The sequence below is a fragment of the Hylobates moloch genome, unplaced genomic scaffold (genome assembly GCF_009828535.3).
Source record: "Hylobates moloch isolate HMO894 unplaced genomic scaffold, HMol_V3 SCAFFOLD_12, whole genome shotgun sequence".
NCBI lineage: Eukaryota > Metazoa > Chordata > Mammalia > Primates > Hylobatidae > Hylobates > Hylobates moloch.
Genome location: NW_026652287.1, coordinates 2,083,633 through 2,103,705, shown reverse-complemented (window position 1 = coordinate 2,103,705; position 20,073 = coordinate 2,083,633). Strand labels below are relative to the sequence as shown.

The window sequence follows — 20,073 nt, the reverse complement described above, 5'->3', positions numbered from 1 at the left end:
TTTAGAGACGTCCAGATGTGCTATGGTTTGGATATGGGCTTGAAGAGGAGCCATGGATGATCCCAAGGCTTTATACTCCAGCAACTGGAGGAAATAAGTTGCCATTTACAAAAATGAAGAACACTGGAGGAGGAGTACATTTATGGGAGGAAGAAATTGCAAGTATATGATTTTGGACAGATGCATTTCAGATGTGCATTGGGTCACCAAGGGGAGATGCTACATGGGCAACACTGATCACCTACTAAATTCCAGGAGCTGCAGAAGGTACCAACGATGCATGGACACAACCCTGCCCTCCATGCTCACATCCCAGCCAGCAGGCTGACGTGTTCACAAGGACGGGCACATGATGAGGGCTTTAACACGGGTACACACAAAACCTTACTGGGAGTGCAGAAGATGCCTGCAAAACGCAGCTGCCTGGGGAGGGCAGAGACAGACTCAGTTCCTGAAAGGAAGAGACCGCTGATGGGAGTCTGGGGGATGTGTGTGGTGATCTGGTTTTTCCATACATCAGTCATTCAGAGGCTACCTTCAGTATGTGTCATCTGCATCCCTCAAGTTTGATCTAATAATTTTCTTTAAATTACTGACGTTCAACCTGAGTAAAGTTTAAATTTATAGATCACCACCACAAAATGAAAGCCAACATCATCATCCTTAAATGTAAAGTAACAATTAACATAGGTTGTTTTAAAAAGCAGAAGGATATGAATTTCTAGCCAGATAGCTGAGCTGACTCAGCATTTTGAGCCAGAGGTTCACAAAGCGATCATTGTGAACATTGATCATTTAACAAATGAGGTTTAACAAAGGTGATTAGCAAGAATTAGAAATATAAAGTCCAACTAACACCAAACTGAGACTTTCTCCTTGATTTAATCAGAAGGAGTAAGGGGAATTAAAAGGAAATAAATGTGCTGTTCTGTAATGCCACGTTGTTCAGCAACGTTTGAGAAACCACTTAAACCTCTCTTTGGAGTCCCAGTTTGGCAAGCACTGTATCTGGTCAGAGGAAAGGCAGTATTCAGGGCAGTGGGAACAGCTTCTGCAAAAGCACAGAGGCAGGAAGCAGCCGAGCATGTTTTGAAAGCTACAAATCATCTCACATGGCTAAAGGGAGAGGTGAACAGGGGCTGTAAGGTGGGCAGGAGTCAGATTGGGAAGTGCCTCGCCTGCCAGGCTGAAAACCGGGGATTTTATTTCGTAAGCAATAAAGAAGCGCCTCTAAAAGGTGTCAAATAAGAAGATGATGTGATCAGGTTCATATTTATAATGAACACACAGGATGGAATGAATGAAGAGTGCCAGACTGGAGGTACCTCAGGAGACACAAAACCGGGCGAAAGCCATCCTGAGCTAAGACCACAGAAATAATAGAGAATTCCAGACTCAAGAAGTATTCATGTGGCCAGGCGCCGAGGCTCACGCCTGTAATCCCAGTGCTCTGGGAGGTGAAGGCGGGAGAACTGGTTGAGGCCAGGAGCTCAGGACCAGCCTGACAACATAGCAAGACCCCCTCTCTACAAAATCTCTCTACAAAATAGCCTGGTATGGTGGTGGACGCCTGTGGTCCCAGCTACTTGGGAGGCTGAGGCGAGAGGATTGCTTGAGCCCAGGAGTTCAAGGCTGCAGTGAGCTATGATTGCACCACTGCTCTCCAGCCTGGGTACAGAGGGAGACCTGGCCTCTTTATAAAAATAATAATAATTGTGGTAGAATTGGCAGGCCTTGGCAACTGATTGGAGATAGAAGTTCAGGGAGGAATATTCTGCGATTGTTCTTGTCCTTCCTAAATTGGATGTGGTGCCATCAACCTTCATCAAGAACACAGAAGGGAAATTAGCCAGGCACGGTGGTGCCCACCGGTGGTCCCAGCTACTCCAGAGGCTGAGGCTGGAGGATCACCTGAGCCCAGGAAGTCAAGGCAGCAATGAGCTATGATTGCACTGCTGCACTCCAGCCTGGGCCACAAAGCAAGACCCAATCTCTTTAAAAAAACAAAAATAAAAGTGGAAAGAAGGGCAAATGTTGGTGAAGAGACAGTGAGCTCCATTTGGGATGCGCTGAACTTGCAGCAAATGCAAGAATCAAGAAAAGTTGTCTAGGAAGCAGCTGGAACCATGTTTAACATTTAGGGGGACATTTGGGGCAAGGATTTGAGCCGTCTTCAACTACTAACTTGCAGTCACGGGTGTGGAGAGGGACAGCCTGGAGAAGAGGAGAAAGTTGAGAGCTGTGCTGTGAGGCCCTTCTTCATAGGAGGGGCCATGAAGGAGACAGAGAAGGACAGGGAAGGTGGGAGGGGAACCAGGAGACAGCAGAGTAACAGGCCCCAGAGATAAAGACCTTCAAGGGAGAAGGCGTGGGCCACAGAGCCAGAGGGGGTGCAACCGTGACTTAGTGAAGCCCCTTCCTTTGGGTCTCGTTACAGCCACAGAACCCACCTCCATACCGACTCAAACACTGTGCTTAACTTGCTCACATCAGAAGGCCGTCCGTCCCTGCCACCGCTCCTAATGTCCTGGTCTCCGCCTCTCCTGCTGCTCCTTCACATGACCCGTCAGGAAGGGACAAGCATGACTCAGCCCCACAAAATTCCAGTGTGTGCAGTTTACAAGAGAGGCTAGAAATACAAGTTTTAGACTGGGTGCAGTGGCTCACACCTGTAATCCCGGCACTTTGGGAGGCTGAGGTGGGTGGATCTCTTGAGGTCAGCAGTTCAAGACCAGCCTGGCCAAAATGGTGAAACTCCATCTCTACTAAAAATACAAAAATTAGTCAGCCGTGGTGGCAGGTGCCTGTAATCCCAGCTACTCGGGAGGCTGAGGCAGGAGAATCACTTGAACTGGGAGGCGGAAGTTGCAGTGAGCCGAGATCACGCCTCTGCACTCCAGCCTAGGTGATGGTGTGAGACTCTGTCTTAAAAAAAAAAAAAGAAATACAGGTTTTATATTAAAATATCCCAATTTTTAAAATGCTAGCAACCAATTTTAACCATTTTTTCCCTAATTCTACGTAGGCCAAATAGAAGGCATGTGTGGGTGGCTCTCAGTCCACAGATGCCCATCTGCTACCCCTAAGGGGCAGCCATGGTCCCTCCCCAGCCACCCAACTGAGGGAAATGCTTCCTGAACTCTTACTGGCCAGAAAACATTTGATGGTCTTCCAGTTGGTGTGGTTTTTCATTCATTTTCTCTCAATCTCAAATTGGCAGGCCATTTCTACAAAGACCCACACAGCCCCCGGCCCGCATCAGCCAAGGTCCTTTTCTCCCTTCACCCGTTCCCCAGAAAGATGCCTGGAGTTGAGGAATCTCTAAGACACCAGCCACACCCCGCAAGGGTCTGCAAGATGGTCAACCACGGCAGTGGGCTGAGGAATGTCCCCTGAGAATCACGTTCACTCGAGACCTCAGAATGGGACCTCACTTGGAAGTAGGGTTTTTGCAGATGCAATTCTTAAGGCAGGAATTCAGATGGGATCATACTGGGTCGGGGGCCCTCAATCCAATGAGAATGTCCTTCTGGAGATGGAGAAGGCCACACAGAGCCACAGGAGAAGGCCATGTGGAGACAGAGGCAGAGGCGGGGGGGAGGGTGTGGCCACAGCCAAGGAACACCTGGAGCCACTGGAAACTGGAAGAGGCAGGAAAGATCCCACCCTGGGGCACAGCCCTGCCAGCGCCTGGATCTCAGACTTTCGCATTCAGAACTGGGAGGGAAGAGATTTCTGTTGTTTTAAGTCCCCCAGTTCATCCTAAGTTATTATGGCAGCTGCAGGAAACTGATCCAACCCCCCAACAAATTCCAAATGCTCCATCACACAACAAGCACCTCCTGTGCACACCTTGTGAGTGTCCACTGCATACACTTTGTGAATGCCCACAGTGCACACTTTGTGAGCACCCACTGTGTACACTTTGTAAGCACCACCGTGCACAAGCACTTCCTGTACTGAGCATGGTGTGTGTGCCCCATGTAACATGGCCCTGCCTTTTAGCAAGTAGTTTTCTAGGACAGACAAGAAGAGTGCACAGGTCTCTAGAACACCAGGTAAACACTGAGAAGGGCTAAAACACAAATACAAAGTTTCCGTGTGATTTTGAAGGATGGGCAGGATGTCATTGCAGCTGGAGGCCACTGGGTTCAGCTGTAGACAGCAAGCCACTCTGAGCCATGCCCACGGGGTGAGAAGGGAAGCAGCAGAGCCCTCCAGCAGGTGGGAGCTGAGCCGGGGCTCTCACGCTGTAAGCCCCCCTAACACAGCAGGGTGGACACCTTTGCCAAGCTGCCTGGGAAGGCCCTGGAGTGTTCTATAAATACAGAACCAGCAGGTGTTGTGGTTGGAAGACGTAAAAGCTACACGGCACTTTCTGCCTTACGCTCAGCTTGCATCACACATGGAACTGCTTGTTTTGGAGTTTACAACCCCTGAAGACACAAGGGTTCCAAAGAACAAAGAATGCCGATAGCCAGTAGGTCACCATATCACACTCAGGGATGGAGAGCAGCCCGGGGAGCCGGGCATGGGAAAACTTCACAGTCAGGCCCGCGTCTGAACTTGGGGTGAAGAGTGCCTTGCCGGGCATGTTGCTAGGGGAAGGTTTCTGAGCAAGGAAGGCGTGAGACTGTGAGACCAACTACAGCACCTGATGCTGACTTGAGCCCCCTCAAAGCCGTGGGACACAAATCGCTCCTGCTTGACAGTGTGGGAAGCTGCAAAATTCATTGTTTTTCTTCAAGATCTTTGGGCCAAATAATAGCATGTCTTTTAATAACACATCCTTCAACTCAGTGGTGAAACAGGTTACACCTGACAACCTGCCTTAAAACCGAGGAGCCGGGATCAGGGTTGCCATGGCCCACCCCTTCCCATAGCACATCCTTCACCCTGCTGGAGGCACATGCGGCCCACACACATGTATGTTCTAGAAGGAGCAGATGCTCTAGGGAAGGGACTGCAGGCACAAGACCCCCCAAAACATAACGCGGCACGAAAAAGGCCCTCATGTGGATGTTGCTCCCTGTGGCCAGCCATTTTCAGTCAATAATCCAGTACAAGGATGACTCCAGCCCACAGGACACATGCTCTTCCTAACTAAACAACAAGGGTCCCAGCTGTTTGCATTACAGTGGGGGAGGAAAATCTAAGCTTCTCTCTAGCTGAACCCTTAGCAATGATTTTGGGTAAATTTCCAAATTGCCTCCACCACAAACAGCAATGAAATAACCACATGTGGGGCCGGGCATGGTGGCTCATGCCTATAATCCCAGCACTTTGGGAGGCCAAGGTGGCTGGATCACCTGAGGTCTGGAGTTCGAGACCAGCCTGATCAATATGGAGAAACCCCGTCTTTACTAAAAATACAAAATTAGCTGAGCGTGTTGGCACATGCCTGTAATCTCAGCTACTTGGGAGGCTGAAGCAGAAGAATCGTTTGAACCCTGGAGGCAGAGGTTGTGGTGAGCCGATATCATGCCATTGCACTCCAGCCTGGGCAACAGAGCGAGACTCCATGTCCAAAAAAAAAAACAAGAAAGAAAGAAAGAAAGAAAGAGAGAAAGGAAGGAAGGAAGGAAGGAAGGAAGGAAGGAAGGAAGGAAGGAAGAAGGAAGGAAGGAAGGAAGGAAGGAAGGAAGGAAGGAAGGAAGGAAGGAAGGAAGGAGGGAAGGAAGGAAGGACATGTCAGATGAAGGAGAAGAAAATAGGAATGGTGTGTGTGAGAGCAAGACAGGCTGTGTACAAGCCCTGCCTGTTTTGTTAGTATTAATTTCTTCCAGTAAGAACCATGGCCCAGCGGTGAGGACAGAGGCCCTGGAATCAGATGATCCCGATCAGAATCTTGGGCCCCTTCCCCAAACCCAGTTACAAATTGTGCGCCTTTGGACAAGTTGCTTAATTTCTTGGGGCCTCTCTTTTCTCATCCATAAAACTGGAGTTAATCATAGGGCTGTATGGAAATTCCATGAAAGCAACCATCCTGGGTGCTCAGCCGGGGCCTGCCTTGACAGGGGTTGAGAGCATCTACTTCTTTCCTCCTGGGCCGAGACAATGAGACTGATTTCCAGCAATTTATTCATTTCAGAAAAATGCTGCTGCCCCTCAGATGCCCGGAGAAGTTCATTAGAACAGGATTTTCCTGTAATGCCTCCAGGTCACTGGGTCACCGCAGCGGGCCAGGGGTGGGATTCTTTGCCTGGCAGCCTGAGATAATTGCAGTTGCCAAAGTGGTCCGGCCTCCTAGCACGGGGGAAGCCAATTAACCAGGAAAGTCACCCTCCTGGTTGACAGTTGATGCCTGGTGTTGGCCTTGTGCATCCCGATTAACCTCCAGGTGGGCTCCCCCCGCCCCAGACATTTTCAGGTTCCTGCACTGATTATGAAGCCTGCCCGAGAATCCCTAATTCACTAATAAGAAAATCACCACCTAACATCAGTGTTTGAAAATGACCTTGTGTTAGAACTGTGGTAGGAAGAGTGCTGTGTTCTCAAACGATCACTGTTTTTTAAAAGCGTGGCACGGGCGCTCCCTCGGCCACCCGCCTGCCCTCCCCAATCCCTCACCCGCTGCTGCGACCACCCGGTGCTCAGCTCAGGGCTGAGCCGCAGTCTGAGGGCCAGGCCCTGGCGTGGGCTCCATCCGATCCCGTAATCGGATCCGGACGCTTTAGCCCTCACGTGACTGGGGGCCACCGCCTAACCCTGATTAGCACTCTACATCACCTGCTGCGCAGCCTCCCCTGGGGTCAGGTGGCTTCTCCACGTCTTAAATAAGATTCAGCAATTATCCTGTGTAGTATATTGGGGGTGTGTTTGAAATGGTGTTTCCTACGGGAGAACAAAGAAAAACAGCACCCACAATTGAACAGCTTAGGAAATACAGACAGACAGAGAGAGAGAGAGAGAGGTCTAGAAGCACGATGGAGGGAAACCCTGAGCCTGAGCCTGAACCTGAAGGCAGCACGGAGGTCTGGGGCCCGACCACCCTAGGAGGCAGTGCCCCGGCTGTGCTGGCCGGTGAGGGGAACACACCACCTTCCCGCTACTTTAGGGACATCAGCAAAAGTCTCCCTTAAATATCTCCCCTGGTGTACCAAGAATGCTATAAATCAGAGCCCCATCCTTCCAGATGAAGCGGCATTTTAAAACCTCAGTTTCGTCAGGAAAGCAGCTGGGGAGGCGCCCCATGGCCAGGTCGACTTCCCTCCAGGCACCAGAACACAGACAGGGAGGATGGAGGAGGTGCAGCAGGAGGGACGAGGACGGAGGAGGCAGAGGGAGGGTGCTCTGTGGGCCCTGGCAACTCACCCCGCGTCCCAAAGCAGCTCTCATTAGGGCTGGGCTCCTGACCTCTTGTTTAAAAAATAAACAAAAAGCCAGGGGTGGTGGTTCATGCCTGTAATCCCAGCACTTTGGGAGGCCGAAGCAGGTGGATCACCTGAGGTCAGGAGTTTGAGACCAACTGGCCCAAATGGCGAAACCCCATCTCCACTAAAAATACAAAAATGGGCCGGGCGTGGTGGTGGGCACATGTAATCCCAGCTACTTTGGAGGCTGAGGCAGGAGAATCACTTGAACCCGGGAGGCGGACGTTGCAGTGAGCCAAGATCATGCCACTGCACTCCAGCCTGGGCAACAGAGCCAGACTCCATCTCAATAATAATAATAATAATAATAATAATAAAAGTAAATGGCTTCTAAAGGGAAGTTTTTCAATCTCAAATTAATTTAGTGGCACTCTGCATTTTCTAACCCACTTTCCAAAGGTGCTCCCTCTGTGGACTCATAACCCCTCTCCCTGCCACCACCACCTCCACAGCTCCGTTTCCCAAAGCGTAGCCTGCTGGCCCGCGAGCACCTGCAAGACGGGCCGAGGCTCCGGGCTCCGCCACCGGGGTCACCGGTTCAGGTCCTGGCGTCGCTGCTCTCTAGCTGTGCGATCTTGGGCTAGCTCCTTCACCTGTCTGTGCGTCCAAGTCTCTGCCTCCATGATGGTGGGGACAGTGATACCCTCCTGTGCTCGTTTCCTGGGCTGCCATGACAAATGACAACAAACTGGGAGGTTCAAAACAACACACATCTATTCTCTCACAGATCTAGAGGCCAGAAGCCGGGGTGGCAAGAACAGCTCCCTCCAAAGCTGCGTGAGGATCCCTGCCTCTGCCAGCACCGGCTGCCTCCAGGGGCTCCTCTCCGTGGCCGCATTGCTCTAGTTCCACCTTCAGAGTCACACGGATGCCTGAAACTGAGGTTTTCACAAACCAATGGCACTGGAGGATGCATGAGTTAGGAAGAAGATACCTGCATAACCAAAGCCCAGGAGAACCGATGAGATGTTCATATTCCCACTTGTGAAAAGCAGAGACCAAGACCACACAGCTCATGAAGCCATCCTGAGCCTCCCAGCCAGTCACCACACAACGAAGACCAGGGCCCTGGCGGCCGCACCACCGCTCTGTGCTTCCTAACGCATTTTTCACCTCTGGGGAAAAGGAGGTTCAGTTTCCCCATTTGTCATGTCCATGACTGTGGGCCACAGAAGCCTCCTGGGGGAGAGGCTGGCGGGGAAGGGACGCAGCTGTCCCAGGCCCACACAGAAGCCCATGTGGTTCTCTGTGAAACACTCTTCCTGACCAGCTCCTCACTAATGAAAAACTCCACGCAGGCGTTTGCTGTGTTTCTCTGTGGTTCTCACGCCTCTCCCACTACACACTGCTTTCCTGCTCTTTCTCTCCTTCTGTGACGCTGGAGCACGCTGGGTATGGCAGGAGTGAACTGCTGCAGGGCCACAGGTGCCCATCCTAAAAAACATCCCAACACAGACAGGGCAGGCCCAGTGCCCCAAGGCAAACGCCCACCAACGAGGCTGCCAGGTGTGGCTGCAACCAACGGAGGCAGCAGCCATTCTCTTCCCAGCCTACCCATCCCCGCAAGGTCACAAAAATGCTGATGGTCACTTTGTGCAAAAGTCTCTCCCTCCTACCGTGACCGGCTCACTTTGCACACACTTTAGACAGCTCTGCTCATGAGAAAGGAAAAATAAATACACTGCAGAAGCATCTACAAGCAATCTGGGCTGCACAAACTTCAGAGGACCCGTTTCTGGGACTATCGGTATTATTCTACTAATTCTATTCACATGCTAATGGTTGGTCTGTTTGGAGTTTAATAATAATAGCAGGAATCATAATAGCTAATGTTTGTTGAACCCTCACACTACCAGGCCCTGTTCTAAATGTTGTATGCCATTGAAGTCATTTAATCATCAAAACACCCCTTCTGCAGTCCCCAACTGAATGAAAATAAAGGCAATTGCTAATCTTTATTGAGTGTTGCAAGATACTAAGCACTCTTCCCCGGTGAATGCCTTCAATAATAATCCTTCGAGGAGAAGATGGATGCTATTGTTACCTGCATTTTATGGATAAGACAAGGAAAGCCCAGAGAGGTTCAGAAGAGAGAATGTGGTCACACAGCCGGAAGTAGCAGAGCAGAGATCAGAGCCTGCCAGCCTGGCTCCAGACCCTGCCCTGTGACTGTGGCTAATTCCACCAGTGAAGGCTGCTTCCGAGGACACATTCATGGAACAGCTCCCCGCGCAGATGCTGTGAGGCACAGGCAGCTCCGTGCTCCCCGTGGCAGCGTGGCGTAGTGGCCAGGGACAGGTGCTCTGGCCAAAGTGCCCAGTGAATCTTGGCTGCTCCACTCAGGAGTCATAAGGATTTGGGCAAGTGACTTCACCTTGGCTGGGCACGGTGGCTCACGCTTGTAATCCCAGCACTTTGGGAGGCCGAGGCGGGCGGATCACGAGGTCAGGAGATCGAGACCACGGTGAAACCCCGTCTCTACCAAAAATACAAAAAATTAGCCGGGCGTGGTGGCGGGCGCCTGTAGTCCCAGCTACTCGGAGAGGCTGAGGCAGGAGAATGGCGTGAACCCGGGAGGCGGAGCTTGCAGTGAGCCGAGATCGCGCCACTGCACTCCAGCCTGGGTGACAGAGCGAGACTCCGTCTCAAAAAAAAAAAAAAAAAAAAGTGACTTCACCTTTCTGGGTGTTGGTGCCTTTTGACAATTAAATGAGCTAGCTGGTGGGAAGCGTGCAGAACAGGCCTGAGGGGCAGTGAGGATTCCATGAGGCCGATGCTATTGCTCTCCAAACAGACTCATCACCAAAATCATCATGGAATGATTCGGCAGCCGCCAGTGGTCCCAAATGCCGCAGGCTCATTCTGCAGATTAACGGAGAATGGGCATTTGCCACAAGCTCTGCCAGGTCTAGCTTGTGCCTCTGCCGAGAGACCGACCTACCCAGCCCTACCCCGTGGAAGAGAGAAAAATCCTAAATTCATGACGCAAAATCCTGAAATGACCAAGAAAACATCAAGTAACTGAACATGTCCTCAAGCGACAAGATTCTCTTTCCTGTTTCCGAGCAGGGCCCGGTCGTGAGAGCTGAAGCAGGCCGGGGTATAGACAGGACAGCGGCCCAGGGGACACCCAGGCCTGAGAGCGGGAACGGCGGTGGGGTCACAGAACAACCCGGGAAGACGCAGACACACTCAGAACTTCCAACTGCCAGCCGTACCCGGCCGCAGATGCTGGCGTAGGTACCCGGAGGATTTGTGCCCTCATGGAATGGAACAGTGCCCACCTGAAGGGAGGCAGCGGGGAGGAGCAGGGAACAAGGTCCCGCCCACGCCCAGGAGTCCTCCCATGGGGAGGGAGGGAGGCACAGCGAGAAACAGAACAGGTGATAAGACAGGAGGGGCAGATGGCAGGCAGTCAGGGAAGGCTTCTCAGAGGCGGTGACCTTTGAGCAGAGCCCTGAACAACATGATGAGTGAGTAGCTGGGAGAAGAGCCTTCCAGACAAAGACATGAAGGAGGAAGAGCCGGCAGGCCTGTGGCCGTCAGGAGGCCCTTGCGCTTGCTGTGAGTGAGAATAAACGCAATCGGAAGCTTCCAAGAGTGTGCGTGGTCTGAGCCGTTTCCAACAGGAGCCCTCTGGCTGCTGTGTGAGAGAGTGCCCTGCAGGCAGAGGTGGACACAGGAGGCCTGGGGGGGCTGAGGCAGTGTGGCCCAGGGACGAGACCAGGGGTCTCTGGCCAAGGGGACCGAGGCAGCCAGAGCAAGAGGAGCTCAGATTCAGGATGTGAAGGGAAAGTGGTGGATATTAGTGGGTCAAATGCAGGGAACAGCTAGATAGAGGCCCGGAAGATGACAGGTTTGGCAAAGAAAATGCTTAGCCAAGAAAGGGGGGTTGAGAGAGAGAGAGAGACAGAGACTATACGCATTACACATGACTATATTTGCAATAATCTCAGGCCTTTTAGAAAGTACTGATGCCTGTGGGTAAACAGGTGGTCCGTCCACACAGCGGAATATTATTCAGCCATAAAAAGGGATGACGCTCTGACACACGCCACAACACGGGTGAACCTTGAGGACGCTGTGCTGAGGGAAAGAAGCTGGGCACAGAGGACCATGTGTAGTATGATTCTGTTCGTGTGAGATGTCCACAGCAGGACATCTATAGAGAGAGCAGATTTGCACTTGCCAGGGCTGGGAGGAGGGGAGAGAGGAGACTGACTGCTTAATGGCATGCGGTTTCTTTTTGAGGTGATGAAAATGTTCTAACATATAACACTGTTGTCAATACAACAGTGATGGTTGCACAACTCTGAATATACTGACAACCCCTGACTTGTACTTTAGATGGTTGAATTGGATGGTAGGTAAGTTATATCTCAGTAAAGCTGTCTTAAATCTGGGCATGGTGGCTCATGCCTATAATCCCAGCACTTCAGGAGGCTGAGGCAGGAGGATCGCTTGAGTCCAAGAGTTTGAGACCAGCCTGAGCAACATAGTGAGACCCTGTCTCTACAAAATATAAAAAATTAGCCAGGCATGGTGAAACGCGCCTGCAGTCCCAGATACTCGGGAGGCTGAGGTGGGAGGATCACCCGAGCCTGTAGGTCGACGCTGCAGTGAACCGGGATTATGCTACTGCACTCCAGCCTGGGCAACAGAGTGAGACCCTCTCTCAAAAAAACAAATACATGAAATAAAGCTCCTTTGAAAATACCGTTATACCTGCGCCCCAGCTCACTGCACTTCCTCTAAGAGGCTCGCGTGGGCCCTGGACAAAGGCGTGTTTCAGAGCTCCTGGGGACTGCATCTGGCCCAGAACTGGCTCCACCGCAGCTTCTCCAGGATCTCGCAGGTAGTGCAGCACTGTAGTCCCAACCCAGCTTCGCAGTCAGGCAGACCGGGTTTGAAACTGGGCCCATCCCTCTCCAGCTGTGTGATCTTCAGAGAGCCCCTCCATCTCTCAAAGACTATTGTCTCGTCTATAAAATGGGTCTACACGAGCAACAGAGCCTGCCGCAGAAGGGCTGTGTCATGCATGTAACCAAGGAAGGCACCCAGCAACGTGCCAGCAACAGCAGTGGGATGCATTTTGCTGCGTTTGAGCTGGAAAAGCTGTTTACAAAAGTTCCCATTTTTAATTCTCACGATCCAGAAGCCACGATGTGGGAGGCAGTCTCCAGGGCTGGTGGGCTTGGGGACGAGCAGGAAGGAAGCTGGGGAACTGTCTGGACAGAGGCACTGGCCCTCCCGGGGCCCCACCTGCCATTCGCTGCATCCACTCTTCCTTCAGAGGCACTTATTGAGCCCCAGCCAGGTCTCAGCCACTCGCTGGGCACCGGGGACCCAGCCACAGGCTGAAGATGCAGAACCCACACCACAGCTGGGGCTGGGGCAGGTCTCTGGGCGTGACGCCCGACAGCAGAGCTCTGGCACCCGCAGCCTGCGGGGCAGCTCCAGGCTAAGGAGTCAACACGCAGCTCAAGCCCTTGGCCCCTGAACACGGCGCCCTTTACAGACCTGGAGCTGAGTCAAGGCATCGTTTCCCAAGATTTTGGGGCTTCCCTCTCAGGGAGAGGGAAGGAAGAGTCAGAAACAAAGCGGCCCTGTTGCCCCCGTCCCAATATCTCTGTCCAAGGAGGTACAGGGGCAGCGTGATGGGGTGTTTCTGGTCTTGGAAACCACGTCGGTAATAAGCATGAAGAATGCCTCGAGGAAAACCCCCCCTTCCCACCCAACCCAGCGGCCGGTTCCTGACATTCCCATCTTGGGCACACACTGGCTGTGGCACCAGGAGTGTTTAATCAGAGGAACCCGAACCAACGCACCCCCAGGCCCCCCCAGGAGGCCCCTGCTGCCAAAATGGCCAAATAGGCTTTCTTTTTGGTAGCACCGGGCAGGAGGGAGACAGGGGAAGGAGCGCGGCAAGAGGCATAGGAGGGGCAAGGAGGACCTTCCACCCAAAGGGACACCATGACCAACTCCCCATGGATGGAAATGACAAAGTTCACCTCCAGCCCCCTGGTTTCCGGCTATCCCCAGGAACTCACGGGCGGACACCGAGGGTCTCCAGGAGAGAGTTGGCTCTGCAGCCCCTGTGGTCCCAGCTGCTCCAAAAACACCCAAGGAGCTCTTTCTGCACACACCTATGAGAATCAAAGCCACCGAGCAGCTCGCAGATCCGTTCCTCCCTCAGCCCTTGGGGTCTGAACCTCTCTCCCGGGTGTCTGCACCTCTGGCTCCTTCTCAGGATCCTGTCTCAGCTTCAACACCACCTCCTCCCTGAGACCCTCCCAGATCACCCAGGTGCAGCCCCCGACATCAGCCGTCGGAACCCTCTGCTGGGCACTCCGTCAGGTCAGCTGTCTCTGGTGTAGTGATTATTCATTCACTTGCCCGTTGTCTTACACACGTGCACACACACACACATACATGCATGCGCACACACACACATACACGCGCACACACACGTACAGGCACGCACACACACACATATACACACACACACACACATGCTCCCCATGAGGGCAGCACCCTACTCTAGCTTGTTCACTGCTCACCTAAAATGTGAGTCGGTATTTAGCAGGTGCTTAAAGGTTTGCTGAATGAATAGGTCACGCCCTGCCTTCCTGGGGCCCACACAGATAGAGAAGTGGCAGGTGCTGCCCCTCCCCCGCCCCGGGCTCAGCACCAACAGGAAGGACTGTCCATGCAGCCAGGCCAAGGAGAGAGTCCCCCATCTCCCACACTGGGTCTTTCCAGCAAGTGCTTATCCAGCACGTACCAACGACAGACCACAAAACACGAACAAATGAGAACATCCCAGATGGAAGTCTTCAGGCCTCTCCCTGCTCTACTTGCTCCTCCACAAGCCCCACTGCTCCCAATCCTCACAGGCCCCGCACTTCACACATGGGGACCCATGGAGCCCTGACAGCCACCTCCCTTCCTTGTGTAGGTGAGCATTAAGAAGAGGCTATCTGATCAGGCACAGTAGCTCGCGCCTGTAATCCTAGCATTTTGGGAGGCCGAGGCGGGGAAATCGCCTGAGGTCAGGAGTTCGAGACCAGCCTGGTCAACACGGCGTAACCCCATCTCTATTAAAAATACAAAACTTAACCGGGCGTGGTAGCCCACACCTGTAATCCTCGCTACTCAGGAGGCTGAGGCAGGAGAATCGCTTGAGCCCAGGAGGCGGAGGCTGCAGTGAGCCGAGATCGTGCCACTGCACTTCAACCTGGGTGACAGAGCAAGACTCTGTCTCAAAAGAAAGAAAAAGAAGCTATCCAGCCTCTCACAAATCCAGAGAAGCCCCAATTTCCTCCATTTTCTGAGGTTCCTCATCCAGGGAAAAATTAAGAAATGTCTATTACCCTTTTCACGTTTTGCTGGATTCCATTTTCTAATTTACTAATATTTGACTTAGAATGTGGTGTCTGTGATCGTGAGGGTTTGGCCAGTACATGTTCTTCCTTCTGATGCCCTCACTAGGGTTTTGTATCAAGATTACTCCGGGCTTTTAAAACGAGTGTGCTTTGTCTTTTTTCTCCATTTTTTTAAAATGCTGTTTGGAGTGATTTACTTAGGACGTCATTTGGACTTAAAGTTTATATTGTGTGAAGATTTCTCATTACAGATGCATTTGCTTCTCATATATATGAAAATAACCACAGAAAAAGTTAAAATAGATTTAGATTAAGTGTTACTTTTCAGGGACCCACCTCATAAATAAATACTTTTAACCCCACAAACCCTAGTACAGTATCACTGGCTTGTTCAAAGATCAATGCAGTCACGCCTTGCTTAACAACAAGGATGCGTTCAGAGAAATGCCTCATTAGGTGATTTGGTCACTGAGCACACCTCACACGCAGTGTACCTGCAACACATTCGGGCCGCACAGCCTCCTCCACGCCCTGGCTCGATGGGCAAGCCCATTGCTTCTGGTTTCACAGCTGTGCAGCCTGTGACTGTACTGAGTGCCGTAGGCCCCTGCCACACAGTGGTGAGTACTTGTGCATCTAATCATAGAAAAGAGGCAGCAGAAGTAAGATCTAAAAGATAAAGCATGGTGCACCTGTATAGGGCGCTTAGCATGAATGGAGTTTGCAGGACTGGAAGTGGCTCTGGGTGGGTGAGTGAGTGAGTGAGGAGTGGATGTGAGGGCCCAGGCATTCCTGTACACGTCTGTAGACCCTACGGAGGCTGCACACTTAGACTATGCTAAATTTACACACAAATATTATTCTTTCTTCCATAACTGCCCTCAGCTTACTTCGTTGCCTTATACATTTCTTAATTTTTTACCTTTTGGACTCTTCTGTAATAATACTTAGCTTAAAACACACATTGTACAGCTGTACAAAAATAATTTCTTTCTTTATATCCTCATCTATTCACTTTTCTCTATTTGATTTTTTGTTTGTTTGCTTTTTAAACTTTGCTGTTAAAAGCTAAGACACAAACACACACGTTCACCTAGGCCTCCCCGGGGCCAGCATCATCACATCACCGCCTTCCACCTGCACATCCTGTCCCGCTGGGAGGTCTCCAGGGGAATAACGCAAGGTGTGCTGTCGCCTCCCACGATGGCCACGCCTGCTTCCGGATCCCTCCTGAAGGACCTGCCGGAGGCTGTTCCACAGCTCACTTTTGTTTAATAAGTAGAAACAATACACTCTAAAATCATGATAAAAGCTACAGTAAATCCATAAGCCAGTAACATAGTCATTTATTATCATCGAGTATCGTGTCCATGCATGACCGTATGTGCTGGACGTTCACACGCCAGGCAGCACGGTGGGTTCACCCACACCATCGTCATTAAACACGTTAAGAGTAAAGCTTCAAGCTGAGAAACTACCACAGCCACACTGGGATGGGGATCTTTCGGGTCTGTTCGAATCGCACACAGCCACCACAGTATGCGTGGTCTTCATTGACTGAAAGGTCGTTATTATGCAGGGCGTGACCTGGGAGATTTTCTTCAAGGAAAGATGGATCCACACAGGAGTGTGGCCCAGTGGTGGACATAAGGAGGGGAGAGTCAGAGAGAGGGACTGAGAGAGGGAGAGGAAGAGCAAGGGAGGGAGGGAGGGAGGCAGGGAGGGAGGGAGGCAGGGAGGGAGGGAGGGAGGCAGGGAGGGAGGGAGGGAGGGAGGGAGGGACTGAGGAGTATGGTTCAGCAAAACCTTTCCACACAAGGGTGGTGGCACCAGCATCACCAACAAGAGATGCAGGTGTCCTCAGCTGGTTGCAAGCCTCCTCCCACACCACAGAGGATCAGACAGCTTTTCAAAAGAGTGAAAGTCAAAAGAGAAACTGAGGACATAAGCCATGCACTACCACTATCTACATGGGATGAGGCGAGTGAAGAACAGAGTTTTCTGGAATCAGCAGCTCTGGTTGATCAACAAGAGACCAGCACAGCCGATCCAGTTCACCCCCGGGGTTCCCAGCACCACGCGGATTCCAAACCTTCGGGCAGACGTGGGAAACGCTGAGACGTTCAGCCGGCAAGTCTCCGCCCACCTGGAACCGATGCTCATTGCTGTGCCCTAGGGAGACTCCCGGACACAAAGGAAGTTCCCGGGTCAGGCCCTCTGGTCCCTGAGGTTTGGCACTTGCGGGTCTAGACCAACCTATGAGGTGTGCACTCAGCTTCATGTATGACCTCAGCCAAAGGCCAATAGAGAGCTGACGACATGCCCCAGAGATGTGTAAAGCGCCTCCTGGTCACGCTGTATTCAAAGATTCTCAAAGTGGGGTCCCTGGATGCCTCCACCTCCCCTGGGACTGCGTGGGAATGCGGATTCCCGGCCCCTCCCCAGACCTGCTGGATCAGAGGTTCTGAGATCTGTGGCCCCTTAACCCACCCGCCAGGATGCCAGCGCTCACCAGCGTGTGAGAATCGCTGCTCCAATTAAAACTTCAACCGGACTCCAAAAATACAAATGTGGCAGGGGGTGGATTTGAAATGGAAAGCGAAGCAAGCTCAGGAAAGAGCCAGCTCCTGCCTCTCCTCCCGCCCCCTGAGCACATGCTGGTCTCTTCCAGGCGCAGACAGTGCATGGGGCCAAAGAGACGAAACTGGAAGCCACAGTGTAGGGTCCACCGCTCGTCTCTTCATCTTCACGGCCAAGAGCTCTCAGCCCAGCTGCGCGCTGGCCTCACCTGGGAAGCTTCTCCACCACCCACGCCCACCCCCGGACTCTGCAGGCTTGGGGTTCTCCGTGGCGCTTGCAGCATGGGGGAGGCCGGCTGCTATGCCCCGGGGAGGGCTGCGTGGCGCCTGCCTCCTGCGTGGGGGGCGGACCCCCAGCGCCAGCATCTTCCTGTCTCCCGGGCACGTGGGCAGTGCCACCCTCTCCCTGACCCAGTTTGCCATCCTCTCCGAAGGGGCACGGGGGAATAGCCGCCGCCAGCGCCTTCCCTGAAATAACCTGGAAGGGCTCCACTCTGAGCCCCAGGCCGGTGCCATATGGCCACGGCACAGCCCCCGACCCCAGGGACGCCCCACCACCCCCCACTGCAGAAGGGGTGCCCGCCTGCCTTCCCCTCACACCACGCCCCCGGGGAACCTCCGGAGCCGGTCAGACCCTGCCCATCCCGCTGGGAGCTTGGGATCACATCTCACACAACAAGCCAAGACCCCACAGCCCAGCGGGGGCTGAGTCTGAAGCTAATTCCAGGACAGCCCAGCAAGGCTGGGAGGGAGCCGGGGAGGGGCCGTGTGCGTGGGGGAGGTGGTGATTTTTTAGAGCCTTCCCCCACTGTTCCCTTTAGAAAGCGGGTGAGCGAGCCTGCACGCCAGCTCCCTCCCCTGCCCACTCCCGCTCAGAGCCCGACGTGGCTGCCGCCCGCCAGCAGCCTGGCCTGCCACAGGGCCCAGGAGCCCAGACACCTCCTCTTCCCACGGATCTTCCATTTTCAGAGGGAGCCGCTCTCTCTGCTCTCAGGCCTGCTCCATCTGTGACATTTCCCTTCCCTGGATGAAGTGGGGTTTTCACCCTTGTGAGCAGAGTCTCCTTCAGGGCTCCTCCGTGAGAGAAATATGGGGCTGGACAGGGTCCCCTTCCCTCCCTCCTCACTCACCCTAAGAACCTCCAGGGACCCAGAGGCCACGCAGGCACGGAGCCAGCACCCCCGCCTCCGCTGGGGCCAGTGACCAGGCCGGGAGGTGAAGCAGTCCTCCCTCCCTCCCTCCAGCCAGCCGTCACCCCGACCTCAGCCAGCGTGTGCTCCCCGGGGACAGGAGGCCTCTGCTGACAGATGTCCGGGCCCCCACCTGGACCTACCCAGACCTAAGCTCCTGGGCGGGTGATCCCCTACACGCTGCCTTTCCCGGTGAAATACGGTTTCCACTGGGAGAGTCTGCCCCCGGCCAGCAGCCCGCGCACACTGCTCACACAGGCACACGCACGCACGCAGACACTCTGCCGGGGAACATCTGTTTTGACAAACACATTATTCAAGTCAGTCCATGGGACGTGAATTGACAGATCCCTGGGCTCAGCTTGCTGGCTTTGTGCATTCGCACCTGAGCCGAGCTGGGGACTCTGATGTGTCTGTCCCACGTCCCCTTCCCCGCTCCACCCCGCCCCCAAGAAGACAAGTCCAGGCCCTGAGCCGCTGCTGTCTGGGAAGCCTGGGGCGCACTCCCCAGGCGAGCGGGGCCGTGTCCATCGGGTGCCAAACTTTGCCTGGAGGGGTCTTTCTGAAAAGCCTGGGGTGGGGGCCATGACAGAGCCACAGCACCCCTGCAGCTGACACCCGGCATCCAGGAAGAAGCCGGTCAGCCCTTCCCTTCCGAGATGATCCTGAATTCCAAGCAGCACCGACATGCCAGCAGGGCGAGCCGCTGCTCCCCGCACCCAGCGCCCCTGGACCCCACGCTGAAGGGCATCCTCCATCCGCTGCAAAATAAACTTTGTCTGGGCAAAGAGTTTCCGGCTAACCCCCTGTGATCAACGCCGCTGCCGCTGCAGCTCGTGTGCAGAAAGGCGAGGGGAGATGGGAAGCTATTTTTAGGAGAAAAAAATAAATCTCAGCCTACCTTTAGAAGCGAGCTGTGCCAAGGCTCCGGAGGTTCACCGCGGAGACAACTGCAGTGTACTGTGTCAGATTACAAACTGGGGGCGAGAGGGAGGGAGGGAGGAGGGGGAGGGGGAGAGAGGGAGGGAGGGAGGAGGGGGAGAGGGAGAGAGGGAGGGAGGAGGCAGCAGAGGGAGAGACAGGGAGCGGGAGGCAGGCAGAGGCGGCGCCCAGTCAACATTGCAGGGCATTGGTGTGTCTGCACTGCTTGCATTCAGCTAGACATGATTCATTAGTTTTCTGCAGGCAGGCAAGCAGGTCGAGAGGGAGACAGGGGGAGAGAGAGAGAGAGAGAGAGAGACAGAGAGAGGATCATCCGCCATGCAGCAGTAACCAGAGCCTATGAAACGTCAGTGTTTGAACGCACGCACACACACATGCACACAAATACACATGCACACACACGTGCACACACACACACACCAAGATGGCTATACCCCTCACTGCCAGTTTCTCTTTCACAGAGCTGTGGTGAAAAGCTTGGACAGAGATGGAGGCAAACAGCTCTCAGCCACGCAGGGCTTGGGGTTGGTGCTTTTCCCTCCATCCCTGGGAAAACAGCACAAGATCTTCCCTGCAGGAGGCCGGGGGTCTCCTGCAACCGACA

The 20,073-nt window shown here is 53.4% G+C and overlaps 1 protein-coding gene across 8 annotated transcripts in view; it reads right to left on the bottom strand.

The window, feature by feature from the left end:
- RIMBP2 (RIMS binding protein 2) overlaps positions 1-19,518 on the bottom strand; it is a 332,521-nt gene extending 313,003 nt beyond the window's left edge. For all 8 annotated transcript variants that reach the window (XM_058424982.1, XM_032168269.2, XM_032168265.2 and 5 more), the window contains exon 1: positions 19,429-19,518. The gene's annotated coding sequence lies outside the window, so the exon portion shown is untranslated. The remainder of the gene's footprint in view (positions 1-19,428) is intronic.
- Positions 19,519-20,073: the final 555 nt, after the last annotated feature.